Genomic DNA, 14253 nt, shown 5'->3' on the forward strand with positions numbered 1-14253 from the left:
CAGGAGAGAAAAATTAGATCCATTTGTATCTGAGACAAGCCACCTTCTCTTGCTGGTGATGCTTGTGATGACATATCTCTGTTGTTCTTCAGCTTGCTGGGTCACAGATGCCCATTATGCTCCTTCCTTCACTAGCTCTGTCTGAAATTCACCATACAGAAGCTGGGGTACCTAAAACACTTTTGAAAATGTGGATACTTTCTTTGAGAGGATGTCAGTCAGATTGACAGGTTCAGACAAGTTGGACATTCCTGTTGTATATGTCCAATTTTTTCATTTTACTGATATTGGTGGTGAGGATGGCCCACAAATTTGCTGCACTTTATTTCTTCAATTGCTTCACTTTATTTCTTTTAAGATTTATATAAATATATATATATATACATTCCAGAGAAATGACATCATTATTAAGAAGTTTAGAGTTTGCAACCAACCTAACTGAAGTTACTCATTGCTAAGAGTTAATCAAAGTCATAGTCTAGCCATGAACATTTATAGTATTTTGTGGGAGCCTGAGGCCGTAAAGGGGTTGGATTTTGTTCATTTGCTTGTTTTAATCTTAGAGCCATTCCGGTGGTGTAAAATTTATTTCATCTTTTAAGGAAAATGTGGCTCTCAACCACTATTGTACGTTGCTTGTGCATACAATATATAAAAGTGTATAGTTGATCGTGAGAGATTTTGGAAATTTCTCCATTACCTTTCATGAGAGTAGATTTAAAATGATTCCAAGAACATCTGAAAATCCTACTGAAAATGTACACTGTGATTTAGTCAATAACTGAGGAACTACCTTAACTTTTGATGCTGGAGGAACTTGATATTACATCCTTAATTAATGCTAATTCCTCCATATACACCATGCATGCATGCATATCTACACACAATAAATACATGTTACAATCTGCTATATATGTAATATATACATATATTATGTATATATATATTTGTGGTTGCTCTTATTGCATCTGACCACATGAAGATTGCAAAGATGCATCAACATGATAGAGAAACTAACAGGACACTGAATCTTGAACAGGCTTTTAAACCTTCCTCCTTCCTTAAAATCATTGCACAAGAAAACAGGACATTTTTACGTAAAATTTTATGTAAATGCGGAATAAACAGATTAAATATTATTCTGCGTTCAGTCATGTGAAACCCTCTCAACCTACTGTAATCAAAGATGAAGACAGTAATGCAGAATAACATGAAAAATACGATGATAATACAATAACTATCAAACAGTTACAGAAAGAAACATCCACAAGAAATGTGTCTCTTCATTTGGTTCATTATAAATAAAGTATGCTTTCTTGAGAGGTCTGAACCTATTGATAATGTGACATTAATTTGATGGTGATTTGCACCATAATTTCCTTTACATTTTTGTAATGGATTTACAAAATTCCTTGTAAACATCCACAGATGTTGCCCAGGACTTCTGTTACAAAAATTAAAACACAACACACAACCCAAAAAAGCTTCCTTTAACTTGGTCATAAAAATTGATTTATTTGTTTTGGTTACAATTTTGCTATATTAATGGTCAAGGCACCATTGAATATATTGCTAATTAAGAGCACAAGCCAAGTAAAAATAACATATAAGGGAAAATACATTGTTACTGACTCTTCAGTCTGCTGAAACAGGTATTTTTATTGTCCTGATCCAGGTCAGAGCCTATAATGAACAATGTCTGGGTTCATGCAAAGTGCACAAGCAGCAGTAGGAGAAATGTATTTTCTATTTAATTCTCTCTCACTTGAATATTTGTACTCTCTTTTAGACCACAACAGTGGTTAATAACATTCAGGGAACATTTGGCAGAATTAAGTACCTGGAGCTCTTCAAGCAGTATAATCAGTGGCTAGGACAGGAATGTTAACTAGTGACATTTGAACACATCATTTCACCATTATTATGTCTATTTGTACATTTAGGGACAGAGCCTTCTCAGGTATAAATAGGCATAACCCCATTGTTTTATGGCATAGGCATAACTTCACATCCAAACAGGTTCTGATTTTCCATGCCACCTGCAACAAAAATAGCCTTTGACTGTGTATGGCACAGTCTACAGCCAATCACCTATAGTTATGGAAAAGTAGGAAAGAAAAAGGAAAGTACTAGTCTGTGTATATACTGCACATATGGAGCAATCAGAATCATAACTAATACTTTGTATGGTCATATCTGAGATGAAGACAGGAGAAATTCAGACTGCATCTTATGAAAAAGTTCTTCATTGAGGGTGGTCGGGCTGCCCAGGGAAGTGGTCACAGCAACAACCATTTTGGAGTTAAGGAAGTATTTAGAAAATGCTATCAAATACCTGGTTTATTTTTTTTGGTGGTCCTGTTTGGAGCCAGGAGTTGGACTCAATGATCTTTGTGGGTCAAAGATCCAATTTTGTATATTCTGTGATTCTATGATTCCAAGACTTTAAGAAGGATAGCATCTAATCTAAATGGTCTTGTTACAAAAACAACAATTGTGTATCTATGGATATAATATGACTAATGTGTAGTTCTGGAATAGCACCCAATATAATTGTTCCCATTCCTATATTGTCTGCTTCTCAATATTCCTCATATAAGACATTACTGTATTATCTCTAGGAAAATAAATTGGTGATTCAGAACTCATATATTTCTGGACCGATCAAATGTATTCAGTGTTAAAGCAATGCAAAGATGATGTTTCAGATTTTAGAAAGTTCATTCACCTGAACTGGAAATCTGCAAGTACTCAGAATATCTTGTTGCTTTTTGAATTTTAAAACTGATTTATGTATTATATGTACAACTCTTGTTCTCTTCACATTCTTTTTGCATTTGCTACCAATTTTAGTAGTCTTGGTGCACAGATTCTCCTTTTGTGAAGACTGTCTCCTCGTGTACAGTTTTTTTTTTTTTCTGTTTTTGAAAAAATGCTTTTGAAGCCCCTTGCAGTTCTGCCCAGGGCCTCAAAACAATACCAGAGAGAAATAATAAATACTAATATACTGTATGTTATCTTGTAGAAACAACCTATGTTATATAATCTGCCAAGTAGTACTGTCCTTTGTAGTGTCAACAGCAGTGTAATCATAGAAGACCCAACTCCACATCTCAGTTTCAGTCTTTATTAACAGGATGAAAAACACTTTCAATTGATAGGACTTGGTAGTTCATGGCAGTAAATTGTTTCAAATAGTTAATCTGGAGTTGATAGGCATCAATAAAGTATTTCTTTCTAGTAGTTAGAATTAGTTTTTGACTAAAAAGCTGGCACATCTAGCAATGTGTGAATGTCTGTAAATATATTCAGTAGATGAGGGTTAGAAATCTATGCCTTCCTTGATTTTCATATAGAGAACATTACCTAAAGAGTGATATATAACAGTAGCAGGAGATGATGCAGCATGAAAAAGCAGAGAACTTCTACTTCCAAGTTCATCACAAGTATAATTTCAAAGCAGCTAGATTGCTTTCACAAAACTCATATAGCATATGCCAGCTAGCCTGTTACCTAGGCAAGACAAATTCCAATCTCTAGAGGTAGCTTTTGGTTAAAACTGATCATTCAAGCCCTGTTCATCAGTTCTACATGTAAAGAAACTAAACACATTTTTCACACAATCTTGCAATTCTAGATGAGTGGCATAAAGCATGATTTCTAATGTTTTTGATTTGTCACACACTAAAATTTGGTTACTGTGAGAGCCTGTAAGCCGCTGCACTTGGTTTGCACTAATACGTTTGGTTTCTAACTATGACGAACTGGAAGCGTTCATGCCATGAGTGATGGTATCTCAGGTCACTTTTTCTGGAATTAGATTTACTAGAAACACTTCACTAGGCAGTTCATCTGAACATATTTTGGTTGGCACAAGTAATTAAGATTGGTTGCCAATATACCCTTGGAGATCTGAGTGGTGATTCTTTAAGGAGGTTCAAGTCCTACTGCTTTTTATACATATAATTTACAGCTGAGATGCCTATTCAACCTGTTTCTGAATGTGAGTCTAGGTGTACTGAAATGAGTGGAATCAGAATCTAATTCATTTAATTCATTTCTACAGGGTGTTTTGAACATGTTAAAAAAAAAAAAAAAAGAGAGAGAGACATAAAATAAATAAAACTCTTAGGCTTACATAGATTTGTCAAAAATAATTTGATATTTCCATCTTCTGTTAACAGAACACATGTTCAAAACAAACATCCTCCAGACATTGGTTAACAGAGCAGACTTGCCAGGAATCCATGAAATGTAAGCAAAAATTATTTTGTTCGCACTGCAAGAGATTTCAGGCCTAAGTACTTGAAGACAAGGTCTTAAACCCATATTGAGGCTTCTAAATGGAATCATTTTGAAAAGATAATGCTTAAATAACCCTACCATTGCTGAGGTCAGTGAGAAGAATCCTGGGTGTTCATCATCATGGAAGTGCAAACAGTTATCATTATGAGAAAGGCAATCATTTGAAACATCATTTAGATACTATTGTCCAAGGGATAAACATGGAAAATGAGAAAAAGGCTTTCAGCACAAGCTCTAAGAATGGAATATCATTGAACACACACACACACACACAAACAAACAAATATATATATAGCTTTTTTTTTTTTTTTTTCCTCCTAGGAGCTTCCAAACCTCCAGAAAGCATTTGATGATCTTAAGGGTCTTTTCCAACCTAAATGATTCTATTATGATCTAAATGATATCTATATGATTCTATTCTAAGAAAAAGTATGAACTGCTGCATTTTCTTGAAATAAGGGCAAAATCAGGGTGAAACGTGATACGGAGCTTTTAGCTCACCTTTGGCATTTCACATTATAAGTACTTTTATAGCTTCGTGCCAGCCTAAGGGAAGTGCTTAAGCCTTCCATACTGTGGAAGCAATAGAAAAAAATGCAGTTATGAAGAATTTGGAGAAAGTCCAGGTGACATTTTGAGAGTTTGGTTGACCACTTATTTGAAGTATGAAGTCAAGAAAAGTGCTTAACTAACAAAAGGAATGTCTGTCCTTACAGAAATGAGCAAAATAAAAAGAAAAATTAACCTCATGAAACAACAAAGTAATGCCACAGAGTTAAATTCTGGACCAATAACAAACCGTTTTATGTAAATTATAGATAGGATAATTGACATGCAAGAGACATTTACAGAGACCAAAAATAGCACTCAGAGACCCTATGTTTAAGTAAAAAAACATAGGGTCATAGGGTCTTTACTTTACAAAAGTAAAGACGAGAATAACTAGCTCAGACACATAAATGAAAATCTCAGCAGAACAGCCAATCCCTATTCAGATCAGCTTGCTACAGCAATTTTTTTTTTATCCTCAGCAAGACAATATCTTGTAAGCTACAGTTACCTTGGTCCTCAACCAGCTCTTCTGTGGATTGGGAAAAAAATCTGGCAAAAGACAGCAAGTGCTGTCCACAGAAATGCAGAAAAAATTAACTAAGTATAACAATTCTGGTCAGAAATATCACTTTTTGGATCTGGAAAATAAGATATTAAAAAAAAAATGCTTCCTTGCCCATTTTAAAAATCATATATTATTTAATTTTTTATTTATTTACAGTGACATTTATGTTTGGGCAAGTATACTAATCATACAAATCTACAAGATGCAATGCATTTATCTTACTCTGATATTCAGATCTGTTGGAAGAAAAGTGTGAATTTATTGTGTTTATTTAGGAGAAACTGAGAGATATTTTTATGTATTACATAGCTCTCTGTAATTTTTCACAAAATATGTATGGGTTTCTTCCTGTAGCTCTTTCTGAAAACTATGTGATGAAGACTTCCAGAACTTTTCAAATGCACTTGCTGTTCAGACTTTCTTGTTTGTTTGTTTCTGCAGTGAATGACTCTTGGCTAACAATAAGTTCATTATCTTTTGGTGATCTGTGAAGGATGTCAGTTTACAGTTTGTGTTTTCCTAATCACATAGATAGCTGATATGCAGTTATGCAAATTGATTTTTTCCTTCATCCTACTATTATCCTAATATATATAATATTATTACTTCATCCTACCTAATAAAACTAAAAATATATAACTAAATAACTAAAACAATAACTAAAATGACACATACTATTTTTCTTTTTTTTTCTTTTTTTTTCTTTTTCTTGTAGTTGATAAAATTCAAGCTTTCATACTGAAAAATCAACTTTTACAAATCTCAATGTGAAGTTGACTCAAGGTTTTGAATGTTTATAGAAAGCAAATGTAAATTAATGACACATGAACTTTAACTCAAAATTTACTATATGTGATATAAGGAATATTAATTAACAGAGAATTCTAAAGTACATTAAATATTCAAGCACGTTAGACTGAAGAGTTACAGTAAGTCTCAGGTTTTGGCCATGTTATGAAGAATGCATAATGTTTGGGGATTTGTTTATTTATTTTGTCCTAGAGATTGATGGTAGGACAAATGCAACACTTGGATGAAAAACCCTGAGTGATGGGGGAGAGGCCACATGGAGGGCAAATGGGAGCTAAGCAGCAGTGACTCTGTTAAACATGCAACCAGAAAATAGGACGTCTGAACAATTTTCACACCAAAAGCCATCAAAGTAGCATTGCAGATACAGGTGGGCCCCATGAAGTGGCAACTAGGGATGAAAGCTAGTAAGACCAAGCCTGAGACCCTGCACTGGCTTACTGATAACATGCAAGCAGGAGCTGTAATCCTTATCACTTAGGATGTAACAAGTATGCATGCTGCTTAAGTGACTCAGGGCTGCATTTTTAAACTTTGGTGCCAGCCTCCTTCTCAGATTTTGTAGCACATTGCTGGTCCTCATGATTTCTGCTGTAGGCAGCTGAACTTCAAAAAGTAAACCAAATTAAAATACTGCATACCAAATATGGAACATTTTGATAATTTTTAATACTAAAAACACATTATATAGCTTAACATGATTATTGCCCTACCTTTGTCAGAGGTCAGATAGCACAGAATAGTCATCCTTTGTTCTGTGTTGCACAGCATCATTAATTGCATTGCTACTTCCTACTCACTGCACTTTTCCAGAAGAGTAGATTTTATCTTAATTATCTTTGTGTCACTAAAACTGAAAAGAAAAAAAATGCTCAGATTTACAATATCATAGACTTTTATTAGGACATGTTTATTCCATGTTTTTCAATATATCTTCTTGTAGAGTAGCAATTCCTCAAAGTTGATCAAAGCCTGGGGCAGTCCATTTTCTTTCCTTTCCCAGTGACGAGGGCAATTATGTACCAAGAAGCCTCTTCCCAGAATGTCATAATTGCTGCAACCAGTTTCTTTTTATTATGCAGCATTTCCTCTCCTTCAATGTATCGTTTCAATGAATTCACAAACCAGCTCTGTCTGGTTCAAATCCATGAACCTACACTTATGATAAGATAATGAATGCATACTCATCAAGTAGAACCATATTGAAAGTGCTGTGGGCAAATGTACAGTACAATAAATTTTGTTAAATGAAGATGATATATTTTTAGAGGCATATCACTTCTCAGAGGGGTTTATTCACTAATTCGGCCTCAGTGCACACCACAGAACGAGGCTTTTGGTCTTTGTGTGATCAGATAGATGAAGTAAAACAGAAAAAAATAAAAGTAAATAAAACAAGCAGTAATGAATATATATGCATTGGCATAGTATTTAACTAGTGGCAGTTGGGAAAGTGCACAGCAAGATATGAAATTGATTCAGACTGATTCAAATGCTATCATAAAAATATAATCAGTAAGTCAGTCATCTAATGCCAGTCTAAATTTTAGGTGGTTAAAACAGCACAAACCATTAGCTTCACGTATAGGAAAGGAATGTATCTGCAAGTTTCAGTGGTTTAAACCACAGAGTCCGAGAGGCTTTTTCTCCTGTGAATAAAAAGAGGAAAATATAATTCATCCCTCCTTAACCAATGGACTTTAAAAATGCTTAATGAATGAATTAATGCTTTATTAATGCTGCATTGTTACTAGTAATAATGAACAGCAGAAAGATCTCCAAGCAGCTTCATGAAAATCATAGTGCTTTATGTGATTATTAGCTTCAGAAAATGTCATGGTTAGTAAGGGGTAGGTGAAGGGAAAAGGGTTGTCTCATGTAGGCTTTTAGAAATAACTTAATCTCTACTTTTATTATTTGGGATACTCTGAGATATGTAGACTCAGTATCTGGTTATACTGCCCACAAAAACGTTTGATAAGATCACAAAAGAACACAATTTCCTTCTGAGAATTTAAAGACAGCTCACAAAATCTGTATTCCTCAGCAGATGTACAAGGTACTTAGTATCTCTAGGGCCAGGTGGAAAACTATTCTTTGACTTTCTACAATTTCTTGGCATAGTTTTTATCCATGGGTCTTATTCCAAAATGATCTTACAGCTTCCATAGCATGAGTTTTACAAACCAACATGAATGATGAATATTTCCCATACAATTTCTAAGAAATGGATTTTGTTATGTGATCTGGCATGCCAGGAAAAGTTGTAGCAAGGGTCACCACATCTCACAGAAAGATAGGTACTCTACTTTTCCTGTAACTGAAAATTATCCTGAACAGGAGTGTCAGCAAACTGCAGTCAGTGATGTATTGTCTAACAGACAAGAATTCATTTGGGAGCAAACAATAAACTGAGTTCAAAACTTCATTGTGCTTCACAAATCAGATCTGCTATATAAGGCTATCTCTCTTAACAATAACAAGCCCAGACCAGCTGCTAAACTGTTCAGTTTAGAGGTACAGAAAAACTACTTTTTTTTTCTCTATCTTATTATCACTAAAGAAAGAACAAGAACACTTGTTTATAATATACTGAGAGTGCTAAATCCACAAATTAAGATTTATATAGCTCAATTTTATGTATAATTTGAAAATATATTTCATAAATCTGATCTGCTACAGATCTCATTACTATTTTTATACTTATTCCTTCACGTCTTTTCTTCTATGTCAATCTATGTGTTTTCTTCTAGTTTTCTCCTGGCATTTCCTGAGCTATCTGACTCACTTAGAACTCTAGAGAAAGATGAAAGCTGCCTTCAGGCAGCTTTGGCAAATTAATAATCTTTCTGAAGGGTGACAGGGTCAGCTAATGCCAGAGTCAAAATTCCCTATACATACACAGAATACTGAAAGTATTAAAATAATAATAATAATATTATTTGCTAAGACCAAGAACATATTATAATTGTGCAACTCAGTAAAGTTACTATATCTCAACTACTTCCAAGAGGCCTTTGATGACCCTCAATCTGAATGTATTAACATTACCACTGGCTCTGTGAGATGGAAACGATGCCCTGTTACACAGTAGTCTCAAAGTGACTTATATCTACCTTCCCTAAAATTCTGTACATATCTCTTCAAGACAGAATGCTTAATTTAACTTGCTTCAAAGCATATCAAGTGCTCAAAACCAGATTCAACAAAGACAGTACAGGCCAACATGTTCCCTCCTGAATTCCTAAAGGTTTTCTATCAGCCATTCATGCTTGTAGTCAGTGTTCCAGTCAAGCACACAAAACCTCTGCCTGCTATGTTTCCAAATGAAGGCATCTGCTCCCTTAGACTGATCACAGGGAGATTCCCCAGTTTGCCTATTGGCTTTCCACTTAGGGATGATGCACAGCGCTTAAAGACAGTGAGATGTGATTAGGATGTTTTAATATATTTTTAAACAAATTTTCTAAAAAAAAAAAAAAAAAAACAGGCAGCTTCATTCCCTAGCTCTAGTTTTTCTAATGGTCTGTGCAATCATGAAAAAGAGTTACCTAGTTTTAAGTCAAAATGATCAAAATTTTTTCCAAGTAGTCCAATGGAGATAAGGTCTGGATAGTTATTTATATTTTGAAGAAAAAAAAAAAAAGTGTACATTCATCTTTTATAATAATGTAACTTTGCATGTAACTTTGAATTACCTAGAGTAGTGACACTGGATACTTAAAATAATTATTCAAGTTGGAATCAATAGCAAACAGGCATTGTTCTGCCAGCGAAGAACAGAGAACTGAAAATAACAGGAACCTTTATAGGATCAGCAAATTTTTTCCACACCACTCTGTCAAAGGCTTTCTCTACATGCAGAGACTTGATGCATATCAAGTCAGTTGTCAAGTCAATTGTTCTTAACTTACATTTTTCAAGAGCAGAGAATCTAATGAGCTACCAAGAAAATTTTTATGAGGTTAGCTAACAGTCAGGTTTGAATGATTCAGGTTTCTATGGATAATGTTTAAATGTAAAAGAGGAAGAAAATAAAAAGGCTACAAAAGCAGCTCTAGAGGTCAAAGTAGAAAGGAGATTTCAGTTCAGAACACTTGTGTTCCATATCGAGTATTTCTGGAATTGTGGAGAATAGTAGAATTAAATACCTATTAGCCCAACCAACCTTTCTGCCATTGCTGGAGATCGTTTGCTAAGATAACTGACAGCTTCTAGGAAAAGTTGTTTAGTAAAGCAGGTAATGGCATTAATGGCAATGAAAGAGAACACTGATCATTACAGCTGTTGCTTTATTCTGTCCTTGTAATTGCTTCTGAGGACATTTAATGATCAGCCAATGCAAAGTGCCTGTGAAAGCTGTAATTCCCCACTCATTCAAACACTGATTGAGCTAACTTCAAGTCAGCCTCAGCAGAGAAAATTCCTGCTTTCTTACAGCCAACTCCTACCTTCATTGCATGCTGCCTTTGACTTTGATGGCAACAAAATCGAGTCCAGTGATTTGCAACCTTTTATTACTGAGTTGCAGCCTTGATTATATCATTATTTCAAGTCACAGAAGTAGGCATTTACTTTTCCTTCTTTCCATGAAAAAAATGAGTTAATGAATTGATTAATGAAAATTGCATTCCACTTTCTCTCTGCATGACTTTGCATACCTGTTGCTAATTACAGTGTGATGAGTTAACTCTGAAACTGCATTCAACTCAAAGCAGAAATGCTATGAACAGACTGATTACTCTTAACCTTCTGAAAGGAAAGCTCACCTACTACACTTGATCAAGCCAGTCTTAACACATGCAGACTGAAAACAGCCAAAACATTTTGCTTTTTTTTCTTATCTTTTGAGCTACGTATGAGGTGTTTTGGGAGGCTTGTAGCTCTTGTTTAAGTCCATTTTATCCCTAGTAATCTGTATCTTCAGAACATTTGGGGAAGAAAAGTTATGCTCTCAAACTATTAATGTGCTTTAATTAAGTCAGAAATGAATTCAATTTGTTCACAGTGATCATGCTCAGCTGTTTATTATTGCCGCCCCTGATATGGATTTCCACAATATAGGAACTGCAGAAGGTTCATACTTATGTAGTATATGACTTTCTGGAAGCAACGTAAAGGATAACACTTACCATAATCAGTACTTCAGTACTGATTTCAGCAAGACACTAGATTTGATTACCGGTTCTCCTTAAAATCATTCTCCTTCAAAGTATCGTTGATGAAAAAACTTAGTGTATGCATTTTAGAGGGCAAAAAAAAAAAAAAAAAGACAAAATACAGTACAGTACTAATACAAAATAATTTATTTTTCAATATATTCACTTAAATTGTTAGCCAGTAAAAATAATAATACTAGTGACACAAAAGCATAGAAATTATAACTTTTATAATAAAAACATGCATTGTATTAACAGTAATCATTCAATTAAGCTTCTGATAAATTTTTTTGAAGAACTATTTGCCAAAATAACCTTTAATATACATTTAATACTGTATGTGCATATCAGTGCCCTCTGCTGGATAGAGTAAGATCCAAACTGGTGTTTGTGATCAGGCCATCTCTGAACTGCTAGATCATGCTAGTTACTCAGTGCAGAAGGTGAAGGAAATTAATCTCTTAGTGACATAACAGAAAAAAAAATGTGTAGATATATAATATTACTCTTAATGATATAAATATATATCATTATAACCATATAATTAGATATTATATATAATTATTTTATAATAATATGTATAATGTATATTATAAAATACATTTATAATTATAATATAGTATATGTTATACGCATATTTTATTATATATTAATATTTATTATATATATATAATCATTATATTGTATGATGATCCTTGTGGGTCCCTTCCAACTTGGGATATTATATATAAAAATATATATATATATATATATATATATATATAAGGTCATATATATATATAAAAATATATATATACACACAATATATATAAATATATTATATAAATTATAAATATTATATTTCTCTATATTATATACATTATTAATATTATAAATTATCTAAACATACATCATAAATATTATATGAATATATTATTATATTATATAATGTAAATACATTATATGTATTATATTATATATATCATATTTGTTATTATATAATTTTATAATGTATATTATATATTATAATGTATTATAGTATGTACATAATATATATATACAATATATGTGTATATACACATATACAGTATATGTGTATATACACATATACTATATACACATATATTGTATATATATATATTATGTACATACTATATATATGTTATATATATATATTATTGGGGGGGGTACTAAAGTTTCCAGATTTTGTCCCTTAAGCCTTGATGCAGGTGGTTTAGTTAAGCAGCTGTGATCTCTCTCTGTTTCAGCAAAGGAATCTGCACACATGTGTGAATTGGATTCTTTTTCCATGACCAAGTGTGCACCACTACCCAAAAGATTTCACTGTGCTGAATTTCAGCATGGAATTTTATTTTCCTTTTTTCCATAGCTACAGACTTCTATTTTAACACTAAACTCCATGAGTGGTATTCAGGAATATTTGTTATCTTTTTTAAAGAACAGACATAAACAGCTGCCCCTGTTTTACCTACTTTGAGAATAAATGGTGTACTCTGACTCTAGAGTTCTTAATATAACCTGTTCTAAAGTCATTAAAGGCTATATCCTAATCTAGAATTCATTCAAGATCAGATTGTTCCTTCCGAGTCATTCGTATAGTCCATCTCTATCTTCACATAAAGGGAAAGAAGATTCATTATAGCATTCCCAACAGGTCAGATTTGGGAAACCAAAAGGTCAAAGGCAATACTGAGGAGAAAATACATTAAGCAATCACATACTTGAGGTAAGGTGCTGATGCCATATGCTACACAGCTCCTTTTTCAAATTGGATGGCATATTGGCATATTGCTCTTTTTTTTTTTTTTTTTTTTTTTTTTCTTCTAAAGTACTGCGTTCTGGATACTGTCCTCCCACTTGATAGTAGTACTCAGGTTTTTTGACTTTGCACAGCTACAAAATTAAATAAATAAATAAATAAATAAATAAATAAATAAATAAATAAATAAAAATACTGCATATCACTAATTAGGGATAGCATAAGAAAACATCTTCCTCAGAACACCCAAATTAATCAAAAGCTGTGAGCTGATACCTTGTCAGAACTCTGCCGCATTCACAAGAGCTGCAGGTGACAGTTCTAGATGTCATCTTGCCCCATTTCAAATGGGGAAGCACACTTGAAAAAAAAAAAAGTATTTCACATCAGCACCAAGAGGACCATACCAACAATATTAGGTTTAGGGAGAAAGACGTATTGTGTCAGTGCAGTTGTCCCTGGTTTCTGGCAGACTCCAAGTTTAAGGGAGAAGCATGGAGACATCTGGTTTAGTATTTGCTTTGTGAAATGCCAGATCTGTCTGCACTCAGACAGATGATAACTCTGAGAATAAGCAAGCAAGTATATCCTCCACCTCTCTAAGGAGCAAAAGACAATGAAATGAAAGACTGTCAGGGAGATTTCCTTGGACCGTCGCCAGGTCTGCCTCACTTGTCTCTTGCAAACATTGCTTCATTCCTCTTCCTTAAGCTAAGCTACACATGGATAATAAACCAGAGGGCCATGGGTGAAAGTCTGTACATAAATATGGGGTAAATGTTGTGTCGTTGTGGTGTGGCATGCTTGGTCAGTCAGGATGCTGTACTAAGGCTGCTGTGGTTCCAAGAGGCTGCTGTCCTCTACTTTCACCACATGCATTTATTCAAACATCTTTTTGACTTCAGTGGGAACAAACTAAAACCTGTAGGATGAATCATGTTGATCATATACTTTTAAAGGGCCTATAACCAGATGCTAGCTAATAAAATTAATTTATTTTTTTAATATGTAATTATAATTCCAAAAGCTACTTTGTAAAAAATAAATAAATAAATAAATAGTTCTTATGTTTATTTATTTATTTATGTGTTTATTTAATATTT

At 33.6% G+C, this 14253-nt stretch overlaps 1 long non-coding RNA gene across 2 annotated transcripts; it reads right to left on the reverse strand.

Annotated features, from left to right (window-relative positions):
* Nucleotides 1-5064: 5064 nt before the first annotated feature.
* Nucleotides 5065-10506, reverse strand: LOC110351427 (uncharacterized). Of its 2 annotated transcripts, none has more exons than XR_002398878.4 (4): nucleotides 10401-10506; nucleotides 7803-7881; nucleotides 6946-7085; nucleotides 5065-6833 (listed from the first exon to the last, which is right to left on the reverse strand). It is a non-coding gene; the product is annotated as an uncharacterized lncRNA (long non-coding RNA). The 2 variants fall into 2 exon arrangements; XR_002398877.4 differs by having other exon boundaries at nucleotides 5065-6838.
* Nucleotides 10507-14253: the final 3747 nt, after the last annotated feature.

This window comes from Anas platyrhynchos, chromosome 3 (assembly GCF_047663525.1).
Source record: "Anas platyrhynchos isolate ZD024472 breed Pekin duck chromosome 3, IASCAAS_PekinDuck_T2T, whole genome shotgun sequence".
In the NCBI taxonomy this organism is placed as follows: Eukaryota; Metazoa; Chordata; class Aves; order Anseriformes; family Anatidae; genus Anas; species Anas platyrhynchos.